Source organism: Lampris incognitus, chromosome 5, assembly GCF_029633865.1.
Source record: "Lampris incognitus isolate fLamInc1 chromosome 5, fLamInc1.hap2, whole genome shotgun sequence".
Taxonomy (NCBI): Eukaryota; Metazoa; Chordata; class Actinopteri; order Lampriformes; family Lampridae; genus Lampris; species Lampris incognitus.
The window spans coordinates 29,817,068-29,838,068 of NC_079215.1; the positions used below are offsets into that span (position 1 = coordinate 29,817,068).

The 21,001-nt window shown below is 43.1% G+C and overlaps 1 protein-coding gene across 1 annotated transcript in view; it reads left to right on the forward strand.

The window, feature by feature from the left end:
- The first annotated feature begins 18,720 nt into the window (after positions 1-18,720).
- coro2aa (coronin 2Aa) overlaps positions 18,721-21,001 on the forward strand; it is a 40,389-nt gene continuing 38,108 nt past the window's right edge. The window contains exon 1 of the mRNA XM_056279923.1: positions 18,721-18,786. The gene's annotated coding sequence lies outside the window, so the exon portion shown is untranslated. The remainder of the gene's footprint in view (positions 18,787-21,001) is intronic.

The window sequence follows — 21,001 nt, forward strand, 5'->3', positions numbered from 1 at the left end:
CTACAGTTTGAGGGAAACCTAGCCATTTTAAACAAAAAAAATGGAAAAAGCCTGTGGACAACATGCAATCAAAAGGTGCTGACAAATAGCAAAAGCAAAATCAAAATCGGAATACTTTTTTTCCATCCCTGAGGGGAAATTGGGTAAATAGAAAAAAATGCCAAATTCTGTGACAAAAATGCAGCATTTAAGACTCAGGACGAGAATACTTACTGACAAAAGTCATCTCATTTATTGAGCTACACATTTCACTTTCACAGCTTCTTTTTTTCAGAATCAGAATACTTAAGTCATCCTCGAGGGGAAATTGGATTTTAGTACATATTCTTGTCCAAAGTCTTCAGTGTGAACCAGCCATTTTAAATTGAAGGTTGGAAAAAACAATTTTACTTTTTTTTTTTGATTGACGCTACATTATAAGCAAGTACAAGTTTGATTATAAGCAAATTATAAGTTGGTTGCATGTTGGCACAGTGGTTAGTGCTGTCGACTCACAGCAAGAAGGTCCTGGGTTTGAACCCCGGGGTTGTCCAACCTTGGGGGTCATCCCAGGTCATCCTCTGTGTGGAGTTTGCATGTTCTCCCCGTGTCTGCGGTGGGTTTCCTCTGGGTGCTCCGGTTTCCCCCACCATAAAAAAAAGACATGCATGTTAGGGTTAATACTCCTTGTCTGTGCCCCTGACTGAGGCATGGCAAGATGAACTGGAGTTGGTCCCCGTGTGCTGCACGCCGGCTGCCCACTGCTCCTAGCTACACAGCTAGGATGGGTTAAATGCAGAGTGTAATTTCCCCACAGGGATCAACAAAATATATGAAAATTAAAAAAAATATATAAAATCAAAAAAGTACAACATTACCAATCTCTCTATTTTTAATTCCCTTGATTCTTCTAATAAAAAAAAATAAAAAAAATGCAACTTGAGTTCTAGTCGGGAAATTTTACGTGATCAACAATTCTTTTTACTGCCTTTCCCCAATTCGTAAAGGGATTCGGATCATCTCTGGCCTAATGTGATACTGAATTAGATTAAGCAGTGATGGACAATGAGTCATTGATGAATTTGATTGCAGTTCTATTAGTTGTTTGGTTGTAGACCCTCTCAGAAAGCTTGTTTTGAATTACATATTTGGAGTGCCCATAATAAACCCCACAAGTAGGTTAAAGATGCCTCCACCCAAGTGAGCACTAATGTGAGGGAACCTTAGAGCCAGCCAACCTGTACCAGCATCGGTCCACACCTGGTTTGGGTAAACCAGAGTCTGTAGTGCTGAAGGCAGTATGAGTATTCCTCATGCGGCAAACATCCTCCAATCCACCTTTCCAAAGAGCCCTGCCTGGCGCCAAGGCACACTCCTTCACTTTCCACTCGGATAGCCAGCAGAGAGCTGGAAGCAAACCTACACATATACCAACTCCCTGGCTCGTACACAATACAAAAACCTGTCTTGGACATGATGTTTGTTTGGGTATAGACCAACGAGTGAAGTCACCATCCAAACATTTCAAGTCTGATGGGATCTACATAAACCACGTTTAACGAGAAATTTTACAAGTGTAAGAACCAGCCACGATTACGTATGTACATGTGGATGTTAAGAAGTAAAGGAATAAGGTGGGGGTGAGTAAGTGTAAAAATACTTTTATTGAGTTCCGCGCTCCACAGTACAGGTAGCCTTCTGTGCGTGGTGGATTTAAAATGTCAAACGATACAGCAGGGGTCGATGCAAAGAGACTGATGCCATAGTTGTCAAAAACCCAAAGTACAGAACAATCCTAATGTACTGTCTGTTGGAGTGTATCTGAGCCACTCCCTTACCTATTCCTAACACTTTACAGGAAGGGTACACTAATTAACATGAGCTAATGCAGTGATAAGCATTAACCAAACCTAACCCTAATAAGCTGTTACAAATATGACTCCCACCAGTAAAACACTGCACACAACAGATGACGGTAATGTGGCAAATGACTTGAACAACTTCTACATTAGCTTTGATTCATGTGATTTCTCTTTAGAACGTGACGGTGTCATTAACACCATAACTGATGAGTGTGTTCCAAAGAAGTCACAAGACTATTTAAAAGGAGTTGTTCCTTATCCGATGAGAGGGTCTAAGGACAGGATGATGTGTTGCTGTTAAGCCCACTGAGGCAAATTTGTAATTTGTGATATTGGGCTATACAAATAAAATTGATTTGATTTGATTTGATTTAAAAGAACAAACACCAATCAGGCAACCGGCCCTGACGGTGTCCCAGCTTTCCATATGAAGATGTGCAGAGGAACTGACACCAGCCTGGGTCTCTGTCTGTCTAACGTCTGTTGATTCACAAATAGATCCATCTCTCTGGGAAAAGGCAATTATTATTCCTCTCCCAGAAAAAGCCTGTTCCACCAGCAAAATAGTGACTATAGACCAGTAGCCCTGACCTCTGTTGTAATAAAGTGTCTGGAAAAAGATGATGGTGTGGAAGCTGAAGTCAAACATAAGCGGACAGCTAGATTCTTCTCAGTTTGCCTGTAAAGACAGTCATGGCACTGATGATGCAATACTAACCACAGTACACTTTATTTTGCAGCACCTTGAAAACCCCAAGGCTTACGTCAGACTGCTGTTTGCAGACTTCAACTCTGCTGTTGACACCCTGCAGCCACACATCCTTCTCAGTAAGCTCAGACAGATGTCTGTTAACCCATATACCATCAGGTGGTATCACTCCTCTTTTGACCAACAGGACCCAGCAGGTCTGAGTGAACCAGACGTTATCTGAGTTTAAAGTCATTACCACAAGCGTTCCTCAAGGATGTGTGATTTCTCCTGTTCTGTTTACATTATATACAAATGATTGTACAAGCAGTCATCCCAGCACATTTGTTGTCAAGTTTTCTGATGACACTGCCATCTTGGGACTTATGGGTACAGACACTGGCATTTCTAGCTTTATTTTAGAGGTTGAAAAGTTTGTATTCTGCCGAAATACAGTACAGAGTGCCACAGGAGGTCATTCCTGCCTGTGGCCATCAAAATTTACAACTCCTCCCTCAGAGTCAGACACTCTCAGTCAAGTCATTAGACTGGCCCTTCGACTTCTTTTACCCTGTCGGGTGTTTGTTTGTGCTGTTTGTTTCATGCTGCAGTAATACAGTATAGATAGGGTGTTATATGCTGAAGCATGGTACACATATGTTTATATATTTTATCTTCTATTTCTATTTATTTCTATTTTCTTTTTATCTTGTTGGTTTTTAGTTTTTCTTTACTAGAGCGTGAGTGTCTGTAATAGGACCCTATTTCCCCTTGGGGATGAATAAAGTATTTCTGATTCTGATCCTGATAATGGTGCGATGACCATCATCTCATTGTAAACACTAAGAAAACAAAAGAAATGATTTTTGATCCAGGACATCTGCGGGATCCTTCTCCACTACTGATCCATAACGCTTGTATTATCCCGGTTCATTCTTCCAAGTACTTGGTTGTACATATTGACTGTAATCTGTCTTGGGACATCCATGTGAATTCTGTATGTACCAGGATCCAACAGACACTCCACTTTTTGGTGTTTGTGGTTGGACTGAGGGTAATGATGTTATTTTATCCTGCTGTGATAGAGAGTATATTACGTTACAGAGTCTCACCTTGGTTTGGTAACATATCAGTTAAGTTAAACTCACAAATAAACAGACTGGTCCACACAGCAATGAAAGTGATGGGGGGTGAGGGAGCATCCCTCCCTCCAAATGCTCTCTGAGAAGACAAACGGGCCAGGAAAATGATCGCTGACCCCTCTCATGTCCTGTATTCAGAATACAATCTGCTCTCATCAGGTAGACACTATAGGGTTCCAATTAAATACAGGATATGATACCTAAACAGGTATAAAAATTCTTTCATGCCTCTATCAGTGAATCTCCTAAACTCGGGACATAAGGACGGTGTGAAATGAGGGGCTGTGCTGCATGTATTTCAATGCACTTTGTCTGCTATGCACTTTATGTCTATTACTGCACTATAATTTATGTAGTTTTATGTGGCAGCCTTTATGTCCAAGACAAATTTCCTCAGGACAAAGTAATCTTGAATGCTGAATCTTGAAGACAGTGCTTATTTTTTGTACATCTGTGGATTATGTTGAAATATTTCCTTCAGGATTCATCGTGTTGCCATTCAGATAAGCATGAAGGAAACTGTTTCAACAACTTGTGTAGTGAATTGTTTGGGAGGTTGTGTTGGTACAGAAGACAGTCACATAGACGTTAAAACCAGCGACCCCTGGCTTTGTAGTTTCTATATTTCAACACTAGAGGGCAACAAACCCTGATAAACCTGCCGGCGCCCTGAGCCTCTTCACAACACGGCACAGGTTTTTATAAAGGAGGACGAATAAAATAATAGGTTATTAACTACGACTACAGAAGGATACTGTGGTTAAAGATATAGCTACACTTATAAATGGACATATAGGGTACAGTTGAATCTGATGTAAGTCTGTTTGAGAAAAATATATTATGTATTTGCCGGATACAGAAACTAATCCTCCTGCTTCTGCTGTACTGGCGCTGTGCTACTACCTCAAATAATGCATTACAACAACTATGTCATTATCACTATAGGTGGCGTGATGAGTACGACTGGATATCATTCACAAAATATTTCATCAGAGGAGGAGACTGTGGCCTAAATGCAAAGCTAGCAACTCAACACAGTATTTATTACGACCCCCCGGCCTACAGTAAATAACCCTGTTAACCTGAGTGGGATCACTGCCCGGGTTTGCATGTCGCCTGCCAATAAACTATGGAGGAGGCGACCGAAAGCATCAATGTCAGTCAAAAGATGGGTAAACTTGTGACCTTGTCATCTCCTCCGAGTCTCCCTTGAGGCTTGAGGTCACCGTCCAGCACTCCGTATCATAATCTTTGTTGAGGACATACTTCGCCCCACCCATCCCCTCTCATCCTACTCCCACCCTCCCTTCCAACGATCGGCGCATCTTCTTCATCCTCCTCCTCCCACCCAGCTCCTCTCATTCCCGACTGCGGTGCCGTGCACGGACACACTTCATATACATACGCACACAGCCGGTCAATGACTTCACATACAGTTTTGTCTGTCTTTGTGTCTGCCGGATTTGAAAATGGCCCTATGACCGGTGTGTTGACAAAACAACAACAGCAAAACAAAACAAAACAAAAAAACGACTTGCCATTAATATAGACCAAGAATTGGGGAAGCTGCTCGGTCGCCGCACGAGTCGAACACCGCTGCCGTTCGCCAAAGGTCCTCTTCAGGGATACTATTGCCACCTGCTGACACATCTTGCATGACTGTCCAAGTAGAAGAAGAAGACGACGAAGAAGAAGAATAAGAAAAGAGAAAGAAGAAGACGGGGAAGAAGAAGAAGAAGAAGAAGAAGGTAAGTTGACCGTCCTCCAACCGTCGTGTCCGACGTGCAGACCGATCTGCGGTCACGGTTGCGGTTGTAGGGGTCGTGTTATTTCGTGTCGGGACAGCTCCGTGTGGTGGGCTCGTCGGCACACTTGCAGCGTGCGTCCACCGCCGCTACCATGCGGCTGTGTCTTTATGCCATGGATTTTCATGGAAACGTGAAATCCGACTTTAGTTTATCACCACGAAAGAAATAATAATAATAATAATGATAATAATAATAAAAAGTCAACAACGACCCCTTACTCGGTGTTTTACGTGACACACCGCCTTAAAATTTGAGGGAGACCAAATTCTGTCTCGGTCGGTCGGCGTGCGCGTGCGTGCGTGCGTGTGTGTATGTGGGGGGGGGGTTATCGCGTTGTTTCTGTCTGTCGGGCCGCAGTTTCTCCACATCATATGTTATCTGTTCGCATCTAAGGACCCGAGCAAACCTGCGAAAACAAGCACACCCAGGGCGACAAGTAGTAGTGGTGGGGGTTTGTTCAGGCTCTGTCTCACGCACGCACACACACACACACATCCCAGTATAATGTCCTGGTGCATGCTCAATAATCCAGGTGAGGAAATCCCAGAAAGTTGTATCAGTTCATCTGGACAAGGTTTGCGTCCAGATGAACTGATTCAACTCTCTGGGAATCCAGTCTCATGTCCATCCTATGTTGAATTTGTGGGAAGACTCGTGGACTTTTACCAATACTTCTCTGGTTGTATTAAAGTGTTATTGGGACTCATTTGTTTAACACAACTGGCTGGTAAAACTGCTGGTGTCAAGACACGGCCGTCACCTGCTGCCCTGGTTTACAGTCATTTGCCCACAGTGTTGGGAAGGTTACTTGAAATGTAATAGGTTACAGATTACTAGTTACCCTGTAAAATAATGTAATGTAACCAAGGGTTTAACTTTAGTTTAAGAAGTGGCGGGGACACAATAAAGATAGGGGTCTGCCCCCCCGCCCCGCCCCTCAGAAAAAAAATTGCAACTTGAATTTCATATCCTGCATTTCTACATACATTTAGGGTCTACAGTAACCACTAAAAAAATCTGGGAAACAATTAAGTTGGTCATCATGCTGAATTCTGCCAGAATAGTGCTAAATAAAGCTGTCTTACTTTCTGTATTGTTTAACCCATAAGTTTACTGAACTTCACATGTTGAGTTATTCAATTATGGATATATATATATATATATATATATATATATACACACACACACACACACACAATGGCAGGGAAAGTGCTCAACAAATAAGGAGCAAAATAATCCAGTGAGTCAAGTAAACTCTTTATTAGACAGTACCAGGCTTGTAATAAAGAAATTACTTGACTCACTGGATTTTATATATATATATATAAAACATTTCATCACTCATCTAAGTGACCTCTGCAGTCTAAACCGACTGCAGGTATCCCCACCCTTATAAACAATACAGTGGCATTACGACCGAAACCAATGATCAGTATCCTATGTACATTACCATGACCATTAACTAGAATTACAATGGCCATGTGAACTATTCGCATTGTAAGATGGCAACAGATGTATTCTTAGGCCCCCTCCTCGGTTCAGGGACGGTCGGTCCCTCTTCACATAGATGGCCTCTTTGACTCCCCGTTCAAACCAGCATTCCACCCTATCAAGGATGTGCATATTCTCATACTTGAAAGGGTGGCCACTGGCCTTTAGATGGGTGTAGACTGTGAGGTCCTGGCCTGACGTGTTAGCTGTCCTGTGTCGTGCCATCCTCTTGGCCAGTCTGTTTGGTTTCCTCGATATACAAGTCATGGCAATCCTCCTGGTACTTAACAGTGTATACTATATTGCTCTATTTGTGCCGGGGGACCTGATCTTTGGGGTGGACCAATTTCTGGTGCATGTGTTTTGGGGTTTGAAAACAACTGAGACGTAGTGTTTGGAAAATACGTGTCTCAACTTTTCCGAAACCCTCGCCACATAAGCAATCACACTGGTTTTCACTTAGGCAGCTGTTGTCCTTCTCTTTTCGATTGGCTGGTGTACTGTTTGGGCATCTTCCTGGCTTTGACAAATGCCCAGTTAGGATAAACCACACTTAACCAAGGCCTGTTTAATGTGGGGGTTCTCCCCTTCTCTGGCCGCTGTGTCGGTGAGGACGTTGTCAGCTCAGTGGTTCAGTGTCCTGATGACTCCTAGTTTGTGCTCCAGTGGATGATGAGAGTCAAACCTTAAGTACTGATCAGTATGTGATGGTTTACAGTAAACATCAACAATCAAATGTCCCCCATCACCAATGGCGATTTCACAGTCTAGGAAGGCTAATCTGTCATTTTTCACATCCTCCCTGGTGAACTTGATGTGGTTGTCCATTGTGTTAATTTGGTCGGTAAAATGTGGTACATCCTGAGATTTGATTCCAACCCTGGTGTCATCCACAAATCTGAACCAATGGCTTGGTGGTGTCTCTGGATAGGTCATCCGAGCCTTGTGATTGCAACCATTCCCAAATCTGTGAATAATTCACATGGCTATTGAAACACTAGTTAGTGGTTGCGGCAATTTGCGTATGAAACCAATCGTTGTTTTCAGTCGTTATGTCACTATATTGTTTATAAGGGGCGGGGATACCTGCAGTCAGTTTAGACTGAAGAGGTCACTTAAATGAGTGATGAAACGTTTCTGTCAATAAACGTTGTATCCAGATGAACTGATTCAACTTTCTGTGATGTCCACCTCCACATTGCTTTGAACTAAGGTCAAAGAAAGAAAATACACATCAGCTCTTACTTGGTCTCAGTTTCAATACTGGGGGTCATGGGGAATTTTTTTGTGTGATTCAAAGGCCCCAAGGCTCATTGGAGTAAGAATTGTGTAAATTTCTTTTTTAATTTTCCCCTGGCCAACATCGTGTAAAATATACGTGTCTTAGATGACCAGAAATGCATTCGCTCATGATGACGTAAAGGCACTGTGAATTAAAGTGTCAGCCAAATGACAAATGTTAATGTCATGTTACAAACGCCTCCTTTTATATTCCCCCTCTGTCCGTTTGATATCTACACTGACTTCCATGTGAGGCCATAAAAACTCGCCCCATATCAGTGACGTTTTATGATACAGTGTGTGTAAGTGCATACCCGAGATTGTCCCAGTGTCTATGACTTACACGGCACGACCTCGCTGTCCAGAGTCTCACAATCTAAGGACAGCACACCCTTTTTAGTGAACTCGGTTTGATGCAGTTGCAAAGGAGCCTAGTTGTGCCATAATGTGTGTCGATAGCTGTAACATGGATGATGAGGCTCGTGTAACAGCACACAGGTCAATGAACCGTGAGCAACTCACTAGAAATGGTTGATTCTAAAATTAGATAAGCTTCTGTGAAGTTACTCTGCACCCAGCACTGGTATCAAAGTCCTCGCTGCAGTAAAAAGTGGTTTTTGATTGAAGGTGTGCCTTTAAAACAAATACGCCTTTGATCCTGCAGGGCTGATTGGCAGACAGTCTCATTACTAGAACCTCTCATTGATTGTATTGCACAGCAAAAGGTGGTCAGTTACCATTCTGGGGTTCACTGTGTTTTTTGGGGGGGTTTTTTACGTTGTACCCTGCTTACCTCAGGGATTGTTGACATTGCATACACAGTTTGTGATTCCCCACACGTCGTTGATGTTTTGGATAAGAAAGGGCACTAATGGCATCGCTGTGCATTTAGATTCACGCAGTCCACTTTGTTATCCAAAAGCATTTGTTAAAACCAATTGTACGATTTGACCTTTCTTGATCCTTTTTTTACCCCCTTTTGTTCTCCCCAATTGTATCCGGCCAATTACCCCTCTCTTCCGAGCCGTCCCGGTCGCCGCTCCGCCCGCTCTGCTGATCCGGGGAGGGCTGCAGACTACCACATGCCTCCTCCGATACACGTGGAGTCACCAGCTGCTTCTTTTCACCTGACAGAGAGGCGTTTTGCCAGGGGGACATAGCCCATGAGAGGATGACGCTATTCCCCCTAGTTCCCTCTCCCCCCCAAACAGGCGCCCTGACCGACCAGAGGAGACGCTAGTGCAGCGACCAGGACTTATACCCACATCTGGCTTCCCACCCGCAGACACGGCCAATTGTATCTGTAGGGACGCCCGACCAAGCCGGAGGTATCACGGGGATTCGAACCGACGATCACTGCGTTGGTAGGCAACGGAAGAGACTACCAGGATGCCCCTCATGATCCTTTAAAGTACATATTCCAGTTTGTTTCTTAGCAGTTTTCACACAACAGTGTGACGTTGGGAGTTTTCAGATGAATTTTTGCTATGTTTTACTCTGAGGACAAGAAACCGAGTCAAAGGTTATGTGTCATGATGTTATACAGACAGACTTTTAAACCATTCATTATGTTTTGCAGTAACCTACTGCAAAAAAAGGAAAACTTTCAGTGCCAAGTAGGATTCGTTTAAAGTGATTGATGACTTTGTGTGTGTGTGTGTGTGTGTGTGTGTGTGTGTGTGAGAGAGAGAGAGAGAGAGAGAGAGAGAGAGAGAGAGAGAGAGAGAGAGAGAGAGAGAGAGAGAGAGAGAGAGAGAGAGAGAGAGAGAGAGAGAGAGAGAGAGAGAGAGAGAGAGAGAGAACAGCCAAGCACCTAATGGGTGTTAGGTTCATAAACACACACACGCACACACACAAAATAGCCTCAGGGTTAATGCTATCGTCTTATACGTCCCTATGCTGCATCTTTGGTATCAGAGTGAAACCTGATTGACTGCCTTTCGGTGATGAGAGAAATTGACTTTGGCACTTAAGTGATGCTGCCTGTCCATCTAACCTCCAGAACAGCGCCAACTCACCTCCTCCTTTCACACCATTATAAGCGTGCCCTGCTACTTTGAACAATTTTCAAACTGTACTTTTCTTGTTAGAAACCTCATTGGTCTCTTGATATTAGCACATGCACTGTAGATTAGATTTTCTAGAAATTGGTTAAAAAGATCTTTAAAATGGAGTTGGTGTGATAAAAATATAGCCTTTAGTTAAGACTGATATCCTATCCCTGCATATGAAAACGAAAGTCAAGTCAAGTAGTTCTGGTTGATACCGTCTAGCCTGTTGTTCGCCCTAAGGCGTTATGTCTGGTACATTTCAAAACCAGGAAGTCCTTGAATGTTAATATGCTCTGTCAACACTATAATAATTAACTAATAGTTTGTTGTATTTGTTTTTTTTTTGTGTGGACTATCCATGGGTTGTAAAAAGCAACCTCATCCCCACTGACTGCCCTAATCCTCACATTTTATCTTGCCCCGTGGTTTGACAATTTAGCTTTTCTATGATGACTACTACAGTGACATTATTATTATTATTATTTTGCAATAATCAATCGCTGGTCGATCTCCCATGCTGAGTGCCAATGCATTCAATTAGTACCCAGTTTAAAAACAAACAAATTCAGCCATCTTCATGCAGAAAGGCTTTGCAGACCAATCTGCTGGTGGATGTTAAGAATGATTACTGTACTTGTCCTGACAATGGTCTGAAAATCCTAAAATGCTCTTACGCAACAATGTGGTCTGCACATGACGGAGACCACATGCCTTTGACTGACATTACCTCACAGCTTAATGTCCCCTGCCCCCATTCACCACCACCACCAAACTGTCTCCTGCGATTGTAATTACAATGACATTACAATGACATTCCTGCAAAATGTAACCACCGTGATATTTTTTTGATCTTTTTGAGATTTGTTTGTCACGTTATCTGCTCATGCAGGGGATGCGGTGCCAGTCTGCAGTCCCCCCCCCCCCATGTTAATGTTGCTGTCACTCATATCAGCCATGGAGGCTGTCATGCATGTTTGTGACATGACAGCTGTCCAACTCTCGCGGATTATCTGCTGCTGCGTCCACGCGGGGGGGACAGTGGGAAGGGATTAGTTGAAAAATAAAAAGTCTGTGGATTTCTGCCATGCGTGTCTCCTGTTTCCCATGGACAGGTTTTCCAGGCTGTCAGCCTGGAACACAACACAGGCCCAGGGCACTGAGTAAACCATGCCACTCCGTTATGACTGAGAGATGGGTGCTTGTTTAGTTAAGAGGGCTTCAAGTTAGTGAACCTGATCAGAGTCGTTCTTTCAAATTTGACTCCTGTTAAAGGATAACTCAATTTTTTTTTTACAACCTGGGTCTTATTTTAGGGATTTTTGCCATTGTGCATGTATACGATATGATGTCATTTTACTCATCGCCTTTCATCATTGTGATTTTGGATACGTAATCACAGCTAGACTCAGCTTTACAACGGCGTCTTGTGGGGCAATTGAACACGAGCATCAGACGTGTTTTAACAAGTCCAACTCAGCCCAATTATCTCAACTATGTATCTGAAAGTGAAAATGAAAGTGCATGTTAAAAGTTATTACCCGAAATGTCCAATATTATCAACAATGGTCCATCACATTGATGAGTTACTTCCTGGTTCAATGCTCAGGAATCTTTGTCTATAACCTGGGTCTCATTTCCATAGTTTTTGCCGTCGTACATATCAGTAATATCATTTTAATTATCAGCTTCGTGTTGGAAATTCTGGACACAGCAGCATTGCTAGAAAGAGCTTTACAACGGCATCTTACAGGACAACAGAACACGAGCTGGAAATTTGTCCTTTCAACAACAACAAAGGAAAACCCCTATTACCTAGTTAGTCTTAGAAACTTGGGTTCATGATGAATCACTACATGAGTTCCCATTTTTTATTACTTCTCAATTGCACTGGTACTTTGATAAGTACTATTAATTCCTGCAAGTTGAACCAGGAAGTGTATAGTAATATATAGTAATTTATAGTTATATTGGACATTTTGGGTAATTACTTTTAACTTGCACTTTTGTTGTGACTTCCAAGTATGTGGTGTAGGTAAGTGGGTTGAATTGGACTCGTTGAAACATTGTCTGATAAACAAACACAAACATCAATGTCCGATGTTTGTGTTCAGTTGCCCCGTAATACGCCATTGTAAAATCCAGCTGTGGCCACATGTCCAATATCTCCAAAATGAAGCCGGTGAATAAATTGATACCATAACAGTGGCAAAAACTGCCAAAATAAGACCCAGGTTTGGAAAAACCAGAATTGCCCTTTAAAATATCTGCCCTTAAAGGGACAGTTCACCCGGTTACTCCAGATAATCCACAGACCTTGTAGTGAGCAGTTTCATGTAGGTGTAGTTTGGTCTAAGAAAATAGTTCCTACATGAAACTGCTCACAACAAGGGCTGTAGATTATCTGGAGTAACCGGGTCATGATTTCTGGAATGAGACGCTGCTGTTGAGTCTTTGAGCAACACAAGCCGAGTCCCACCCAGTTCCATTGTATTTGAGCGAAGGCAGGCACCTCTACGGCCAATATCTCCAAAACTCGGCAACTCGCACCAAAACGATCTAGATGGATAAATAGCAGTACTGTTAAGAGGAAAAACGTGTATTTTTGATTTTGGGGTGAACTTTCCCTTTAAAGGCCTCTAGATTGTAGCATTGATTTGAATTCTCTCACATTTACTAGAATTTCAAAACCTCTGAGTTGATGTATATAAATCCTCACACGGGCGTTACTCTTCATTTGAGATGTATTAGCATACAAAATAGTATGTTTATCTTCACTGAAGAGGTGCTCTGCCAGACTGGTGCTGTTTCTGAAGTCAGTATCTTTGTGTCACACAACCATCAGGCAGTGATCGCTGCAGACTTTATTAATTATTCATGAAGAAGGAGCAGTGGGCGTTGGCCTCTGGTGTGTGCCTCCCTCATATCAACCCCAGAGACCCAAAGTGATCCAAATAGTCTGTCTCCAGAAAAAGGATGTCACAGTTAATACTGTCAGACAAAAAACAAAAAACTGCTTACGGCGTTTGTTACACTCGACACAGTGTTTGGCTCTGTTAAAGAAGGCAGTTTTATCGGTTGGTGCAGTATTACTATGCGTGTACTTGGCATTTGGCGGGAACGGCTGCCTTTGTTGTGCAGGAATGCAGCAGGTGAAGTAGCATGTGCAGGGTCAAACATTTTGGCCATAGAAACTCATGTGTCAGGGTGTCAGCTAGCACCGGTGTGAGCGGTGGCTGACTGCAGACACGTACTGTATGCGGGATATCATACGTTCAGCTAATGGAGGTGATCCGATTAGCAGTAGCATTACTCAGCAGGGTGTGCAGCATCATCATATGCTGTGTTGTTTATGGAGAGGCTGAGCCTATATAAAGGCAAGCTAATCCCCTTGTGGCTGAGAAAGTGAAACTCACCTTGACAACAGTTGCTGTGGTAAAAGGTTGGAGTGGAGTGGTAAATGCTCATGGACGTGGTTATATTTTGCTGTCCTGATAAGGATCCTCGAGATTTGCCGTGTCGGTCACTGAGAAGAGGCTTTTTTTTAATCCCCTTTACTGAATAATTAATCATCTTTGAGACATTTTGTCGTTGAATATTTATCACTGTACGATTTAGGACAAAGTCAATTCTACAGGGGCTTTGCTGTCCCATTTCCACACTTTATTATATCTCGAACCAATATTAAAACATCAGACCTTTATTTATTTATTTTTTTACACATTCTCTTTCTTCCTTTTGCTTTAACATGGTGTTGATTTTGATAGCTATAGCCCAGGTTTTAGTGTGAGTAGCAGCTGGTGGAGTGTTTCAGTGTGACAGGGGGTTTGCTACAGTGCATAGACCTTCTTCGTCTGTCTGAAGAGAAGCTTAGCTGTGTCATAATTAATACAGATAACAGAAATCCTCCCCCAGGCTTTGACCTTAATGTCGCTCTAACTTGTACGTCATGACTTGATATGATAACCAGACTTATCTTCAGCTTTGCCGCAGGTTATCAGATGCCCAGAAATATATTCAAGCCACAAGAGTCAAGTAATTTTAGGCTCTTCTCTGTCAACAAGTCACACAGATAATCCGCAGACACTCTCTACCTGAAACCCAGGTATTCAAGCCTGGCCTGTTGACTTACCCCCCCCCCCCCACACACACACACACACACTCTCTCAATGGGTCAGCCTTTCCCGGCCTCTTGGTTTCTCTCTCTGATGTGATGATTATTTGCTGAGTGCATTACACCCTATTGTAAATCTCACTTAATGAAGTGATTAGGATGCTCTTAAATTTGACAGGTTCGTCTGGTATTTTTTATTGTAACTTTGGGCTGTGTGTGTGTGTGTGTGTGTGTGTGCGCACGTGCGCACATGTGCGCGCATGAATATATATGGTGTTATCGTAACGATTGAAAGTTTATCATCGTCTCGTTGTTGTTGAACGTATCATGTATATTCATGTAGACATTCTTTTCTAGAATTGCACCCATTGTCTTTGTCCAACCCCACTTGAAACGGATAGAAAGATCAACAGCACTCGTTCATTTAAAGGCACGCACGAGACCACCAGGATTTGCAGTCACTATCAATTTCGTTTCAAATCGAGACAATGCATAGAAAAATAACATCTTATAGTAAACAATCTCAACGTTTGGAGTCCATTAAATCTTTTTGTCCTAATTTGGCCCTGTGAATGATTGGCTGTGAAAACAGTCAGGTATCGTAAGTGTAAGGCTGTGATCTCGCTGAAAGGGGAATGTGTCAAACGACCATGTCAGTACAGGCTTTTGGGTGAATCAGCCCTGTAGGTAAAGGGTAGGGCATGGGCATGCTAAGATGTGGCTTAATACCTTCAGGCTGTCAGAGGTGATATCATAATCACAATGTGTTCTTTATCCATGAGGTGTTACTGCAGAAACCATGCAACAATTGCTTGTTCACATCACCTTTCTTTCTTTCTTTTTTTTCTTCCTGTGAGCTACTGGAGTTACAGAAAGGATCACTAAAATGGAGAGTGATCACCAAACTGAAATGCATCACCCCTAAGATTCTATTTGCCCCCAAAATTCAAGTATGCAGTAACTCAATGAGTGGATCCAGACTATGTTCAAGGCCACCTCTCATCATCAGTTTCCCACTTAACTACAAAGATGGCTGTTTGACAGTGAAGTGGATGGTGACACTGAAAACCAGCTGTGTGTGTGTGTGTGTGTGTGTGTGTGTGTGTGTGTGTGTGTGTGTGTGTGTGTGTGTGTGTGTGTGTGTGTGTGTGTTTAAGTGTTCTGTGTCAGGTCGAGGCTTGTGCAAATATAAAAGCCCAACCCTGTGATTACATCAGTGCGTCGGCTCTCAGCTGTGGTTGTCATTTGATTCAGTGCATTTTTGTATTTTTGAATGAGGATCTCAACATAAACTTGTTAGTCATGTGGTTTAGCAATTGCGCTGTTGCTTTTAATATTTGCAATGTTATTGTCATCAGCAAAGTTGCATTCGGTTGATCATCACTGGAGAGGGGTTGATTCAGTTTCGAGACTCATCCCGTTCATTTACATTTGCTTGTACTTTGTCTCACTGTTAAGGCTGGAGGTGGATGGTCAGGGATGTGTCTCCAAAGCCTCCGAGTTCCCAACATTAAGATTGTGCAAGGTGTTTTGTCTACCGCCTCGCTGAGCTCTGGCATACTAAGTAGCAAAGTAGACCCAAGACAGAACATCTGTATTTGTCTGCATACTATGAAACGGTAACTACAAGCAGTGTCGGCAAAAGGTATTCCTACAGATTTGGTTTACAAAGAAAAAAAAAAGATAAAATTGTTGAAGTTCGGGGAGGAAATGACTGTCATGTTTTCAAATTGATGTTATTGTCTGGAGGTAATGCAACACACAGAGGTGTCCTCTCTGACATCCAATTCACCATCAACCGACATCTCCGGATTTTTTTTTTTTTTTCCCATACAGCCTCACCACAGAAAGGTGTTTTTATTCACTGGCTCAAATTTAACTGCAGCTTCATGCGTGGACTACACATCAACTCATTTGATGGATAAGAGCACTTTGTGTAACCCTGCTGCATGGGTGTGGTCCCCTGATTTGCACAGTCAACCATCCAAACCATCAAGGAAATTCACATGCAAACATTTCAACTCATTTGAAAACTTAAAACTTTTTTTTTACTATGTATGCCGCTTCTGCTCACTGCTTGTTTGTTTGTTTTTTATTTTACAATGCTCCACAACAAGAATGCAAAACGATTAACATTTCAGTTCTTCTATCGATGTGTACCCAAATTAATCTCATTCATTTTCCTTCACTAGAAATCACACAAACGAATCTGGTTTTAATTGAGGTTATGTGTACACTGTGGACTACAATAGCTTTCAACTCACGGATGACTTATGCAACTACTGACTGCACCTGTCCAGTAAGGCATGTACTTGAAAACGTGGACACCTTATTTGCTGATTTGGTGAATACTTAAACATTGACAGATGATCTGCCCAGTGGTGAATACACAGGCCGAGCTGCAGAACAACAGTTTAGGGCATCGAACTGAAGCGTGTGTGTGGGGGGGGGGGTGGCACTGAAACCAGGTGTCTTACTGTCAAAACAGAGTCAGCCTGCTAATCAGCAAAGACAAAGAGAAAGAGGGGAAGGCCCTCACAAGTCTGTAGTCTGGAAGGGACTCGCCTAGCCTTTTCACAGTAACACAGCAGCTAGCTGCTCTGTAATCACAAAGTCTGTGTCGATTTCTGATCTGTGATTATATAGTGCAAACCTTTGGCTTTGGATCTGTGGAAAGACTCCCAAGGTATTACGACACTTGCTGTGTCTTTTGAAGCGATTACGACACATGCCCCGGTGCACAATAATGTCCCAGAGATATGTACTTAACGCTCTGTTACTGTAAGTTTACTGTAAGTCTGCAAAGTGAGCTAATTTAACATTTGTATTAAGTGTAGCTTTGGTGCAAGCAGGACTGACAAATCAGTGCTCTTGTCAGACAGCAGACAAAGGGAATCATAAAAGGCATGGGTCCTTTACTCCTCTGTACATTCCTCTGATATCTTAGTTTGTACCTTGACACATAGTTTGGTCAAACTTGTACCATTAGCACAAAAAAACCCCTCCTCAGATGTGAAGGCTCTCTAAGAATTACCAAACCATGTTGGCATTAATTCAGTCAGAGGACATGGAAACATTCATTTGTCATGGTTGTTCGTGTGTGTTTAATGTACAAACCGATAAATGACGCGGCCTATGTTTTCAGACGGTAAACAGTAACCCAGATCCATACCCATTCAAATTTCCTGTTCTTTATCTGATTCACTTTTAAGTAGACACTCCATGATGAACTTTGTGTATGTGTGTATGGGTGTTTGCTTGCTCAGCCGCTATGTGTGCAAGTATGCATGTTTGTGCGATAAACATGATCGATATGGCCTTCCACCCCACCCCCTTGTTACATCATGTGAAGGCCAGCTTTCCTCTCCCCTGACTGACTCCGCTCTTATCGACCACTTACTCCAGCCTATCTGCCCCTCTCTCGGACCTTGCTGCTAATTGGTCCTTATGTAAGGCTGCTATCCAGCAGGAGCCATCCAGATGGGTTTTGTAGAAGTTGGGCATGTTGCCTGCCAATCCAAACAACCTAATTTTGCACGCATTGTGCACCGTGTACTTTTTTTTCTTCTTTTATACAGGCTTGAATTTTACACGCACATGCACACACACATACACACACCAATGTTTGATCAGAAGTGATAATGTTAACTTGGTTAACGAGGTCTGTCTGACTCGTGGGACTATTGTTATAAAAAAATGGATGAAAGCAACTGAAAAGAAAGCAAGCCCTCTGGTTTCTCTTCCTCTTCCTGGTCTGTCTATCTCCAAGATAGAGGGAGGAATCCTGATTGAGCAAATACTGTGGAGGAGGGAAGAGAGGGAGTGTAGCTCGGAGGGAGAGAGGGAGCGTGATTACCTGTCTCTCTCTCTGTCTCTCTCATAGGCACCACCCTTAAAGGGAGTGTACACACGCCAGTGCTCTCTCCCCTACTTGTTCACACACGCTCTCTCCTACATACAGTGCACATACACATTCTTCTCTGTCTACCTCTGTTTGGTTCTGGATTCCAAACAAGAAGATTTAGTCATTTAATTTGAGAGTCTGTGGTTGGGCTCTTTCTGGACCCTCTGGACGAGTATAATTTTGCTGAGGGTTGGTGGGCTGGGTTTGCACATACAGTGCACTCTCTCTCTCTCTGTGTCCATCTCTAGTTTTCTTTCTCGTGACCGTGAATGTGTGCGAGTTGGTTCCTGCATGTGTGAGACAGTCATTCCATGTGTTTGAGACAGTGAGAGAGAAGAGAGATTTGTGGCCAGCCTCTTGGGGAGCGGAAAAAAAAAAAAAGACAGGCAGACATTACCTTGCCTCGCTCAAGGACCCGCTGTTCTTTCATCTCAGTGTCTGCCTGGCACCTGACGACTTACTAGACAGGGTGAGTACTGGCACACTCTCTCTCGTTTGCAAGCTCTCTCTCTCCCAACCGCTTCATCTTGAAAGGTTTTCCCTCTGTGCCCTCTCCCTGACCTGCTCTCTGCTTTATCGAAAGTCTATTATTGCTCTTTGCTCTCGTTGTAAGGGGTTGGTGGGTGGGAATTATGTCCAAGATTGTGTGCGTGCTTGTGGGCAATTGACCTTTGACCTGGGGGTTGAAAGGCAGAAGAAGTGGGTGTATATACGTGTGCACGTTACATGCTCCTTTTTTTTTGTGTTTTGTGTGCATATCGTACCGAGACGGAAGATACTTTGTGTGAGTATACTTTGGGTGTGTATTTGAAATTCAGTGTCGTTTCATCAGAAGTGCTTCAACTTTAAGGTGTGCGCACATTTACCTTCATACGCTGTCTGGGAGTTCTTCTTATTCTGTTTTGAATAGAAAAAAAAAGGCATGTCAACTTGAAACTGAGGCTGTTCCAAAACAGTGAAAATGACATCATCCGCTGTCCTAGTCAAGTGTAAAATCACTTAGGCTTTTTTTTTTTTTGGTGGCATCCAACCCACTATTGCATGCTGAAATGCTTTCCATGTGCTTTGGTTTGCAGACTGCCGAAGTCTATACATCAAGCTCAGTATCTTATTTCCCCTGTCATCTATTGGTTGAGTTTGTCTCGACTTTGAGAGGTCTGTACAGTGTTGTGTTTGCAGTTTGTGCGCCCTAAGGCTGTTTGCGGTGGAGTTCTTTTGTGTATTGTTCATCCATGTGCATTGTGACTGTTTCGCACATTACGTATGCATGCTCCTCAACAGTCGATAGATTTTTACCGGAAGACTTGTGTATCTCCTTCAACAGGAGGAAATTCTGTGGATTTGTGTCATTCATATTACCACTCGCCGCCTGCTAGATTCCTACACTAGTTAGTTAGTGTGGGTTTCTAAATTCATACACCCTGTAAAAGCTACCAATAGGCTTTCTGAAGATCCTGAAGTCTCTTTAAAACATGATATGGTGTAATGTAACGCAAAGAGCAAAGAAGTCTGGCCACGTTTTGCTTTCAGACATAGCTGCTTACATTAACACACACACACACACACACACACACACACACACACACACACACACACACACACACACACACACACACACACACACACACAAGCACTGTAAGGACATAGCCTCTTATAGCTGAGTGCATGCACATCTACACATGCATTCTATAGAGTGGACCCGCTATTGTATTACCAGCGTAGCCATTATTCCATTACAAGACAAAGCTATAAGACTGTCATCAGTTAGGCTACACCAGACGTGTCTCACAGACATATGTTCTCATACACTTGTGCATATGTTCGCACCTGTGCATTCCCTGTCTGGAATTTCACTTTGAGTGCTTACAAAACAGTGCAGCCAACCAAAAATGAGATTAAAGGGTGTGTGTTTGTGTTTGTGCGTGTGTGTGTGTGTGTTTGTGTGTGTGGTGTGTGTGTGTGTGTGTGTGTGTGTGTGTAGTTTGAGTTGTGTGTATAATGGGTTTTGGGACGGGGATGTTACTATTGTTATGATAAGAGGGGGGTGAAGGGCATTGAATGGTGATATTGATGGGTGATTTGTAGGAATCTAGAGATCAGGAGAACTCATTTGTGAGCGTGAGTTGTCACAGGACTCATTGCCATACGTACCACACTTATACGGCATCAGTGTCTTTACACCGTGACTGAACTTCAAACTTTCTGTCTAGACAGCACTCATCCTTCGCCCCCTCCTACAATAGCGAGCTGAAGATGACAGTGGATGTACTTCTTAAGTGTTTGGAAGGCAGTAGGTCAGAAAAGGTGAAAATGGGGTGTCTGGGTAGTATAGTGGTCTATTCTGTTGCCTACCAACACAGGGCAGTTCGAATCCCCGTGTTACCGCTGGCTTGGTCAGACATCCCTACAGACACACAATTGGCCGTGTCTGCGGATGGGAAGCTGGATGTGGGTATGCGTCCTGGTTGCTGCACTAGCGCCTCATCTGGTCGGTTGGGGCTCCTGTTCAGGGGGAGGGGGGACTGGGAGGAATAGCGTGATCCTCCCACATGCTATGGCCCCCTGGTGAAACTCCTCACTGTCAGGTGAAAAGAAGCGGCTGGCAACTCCACATGTATCGGAGGAGGCGTGTGGTAGTCTGCAGCCCTCCCCGGATCGGCAGAGGGGGCGGAGCAGCAACTGGG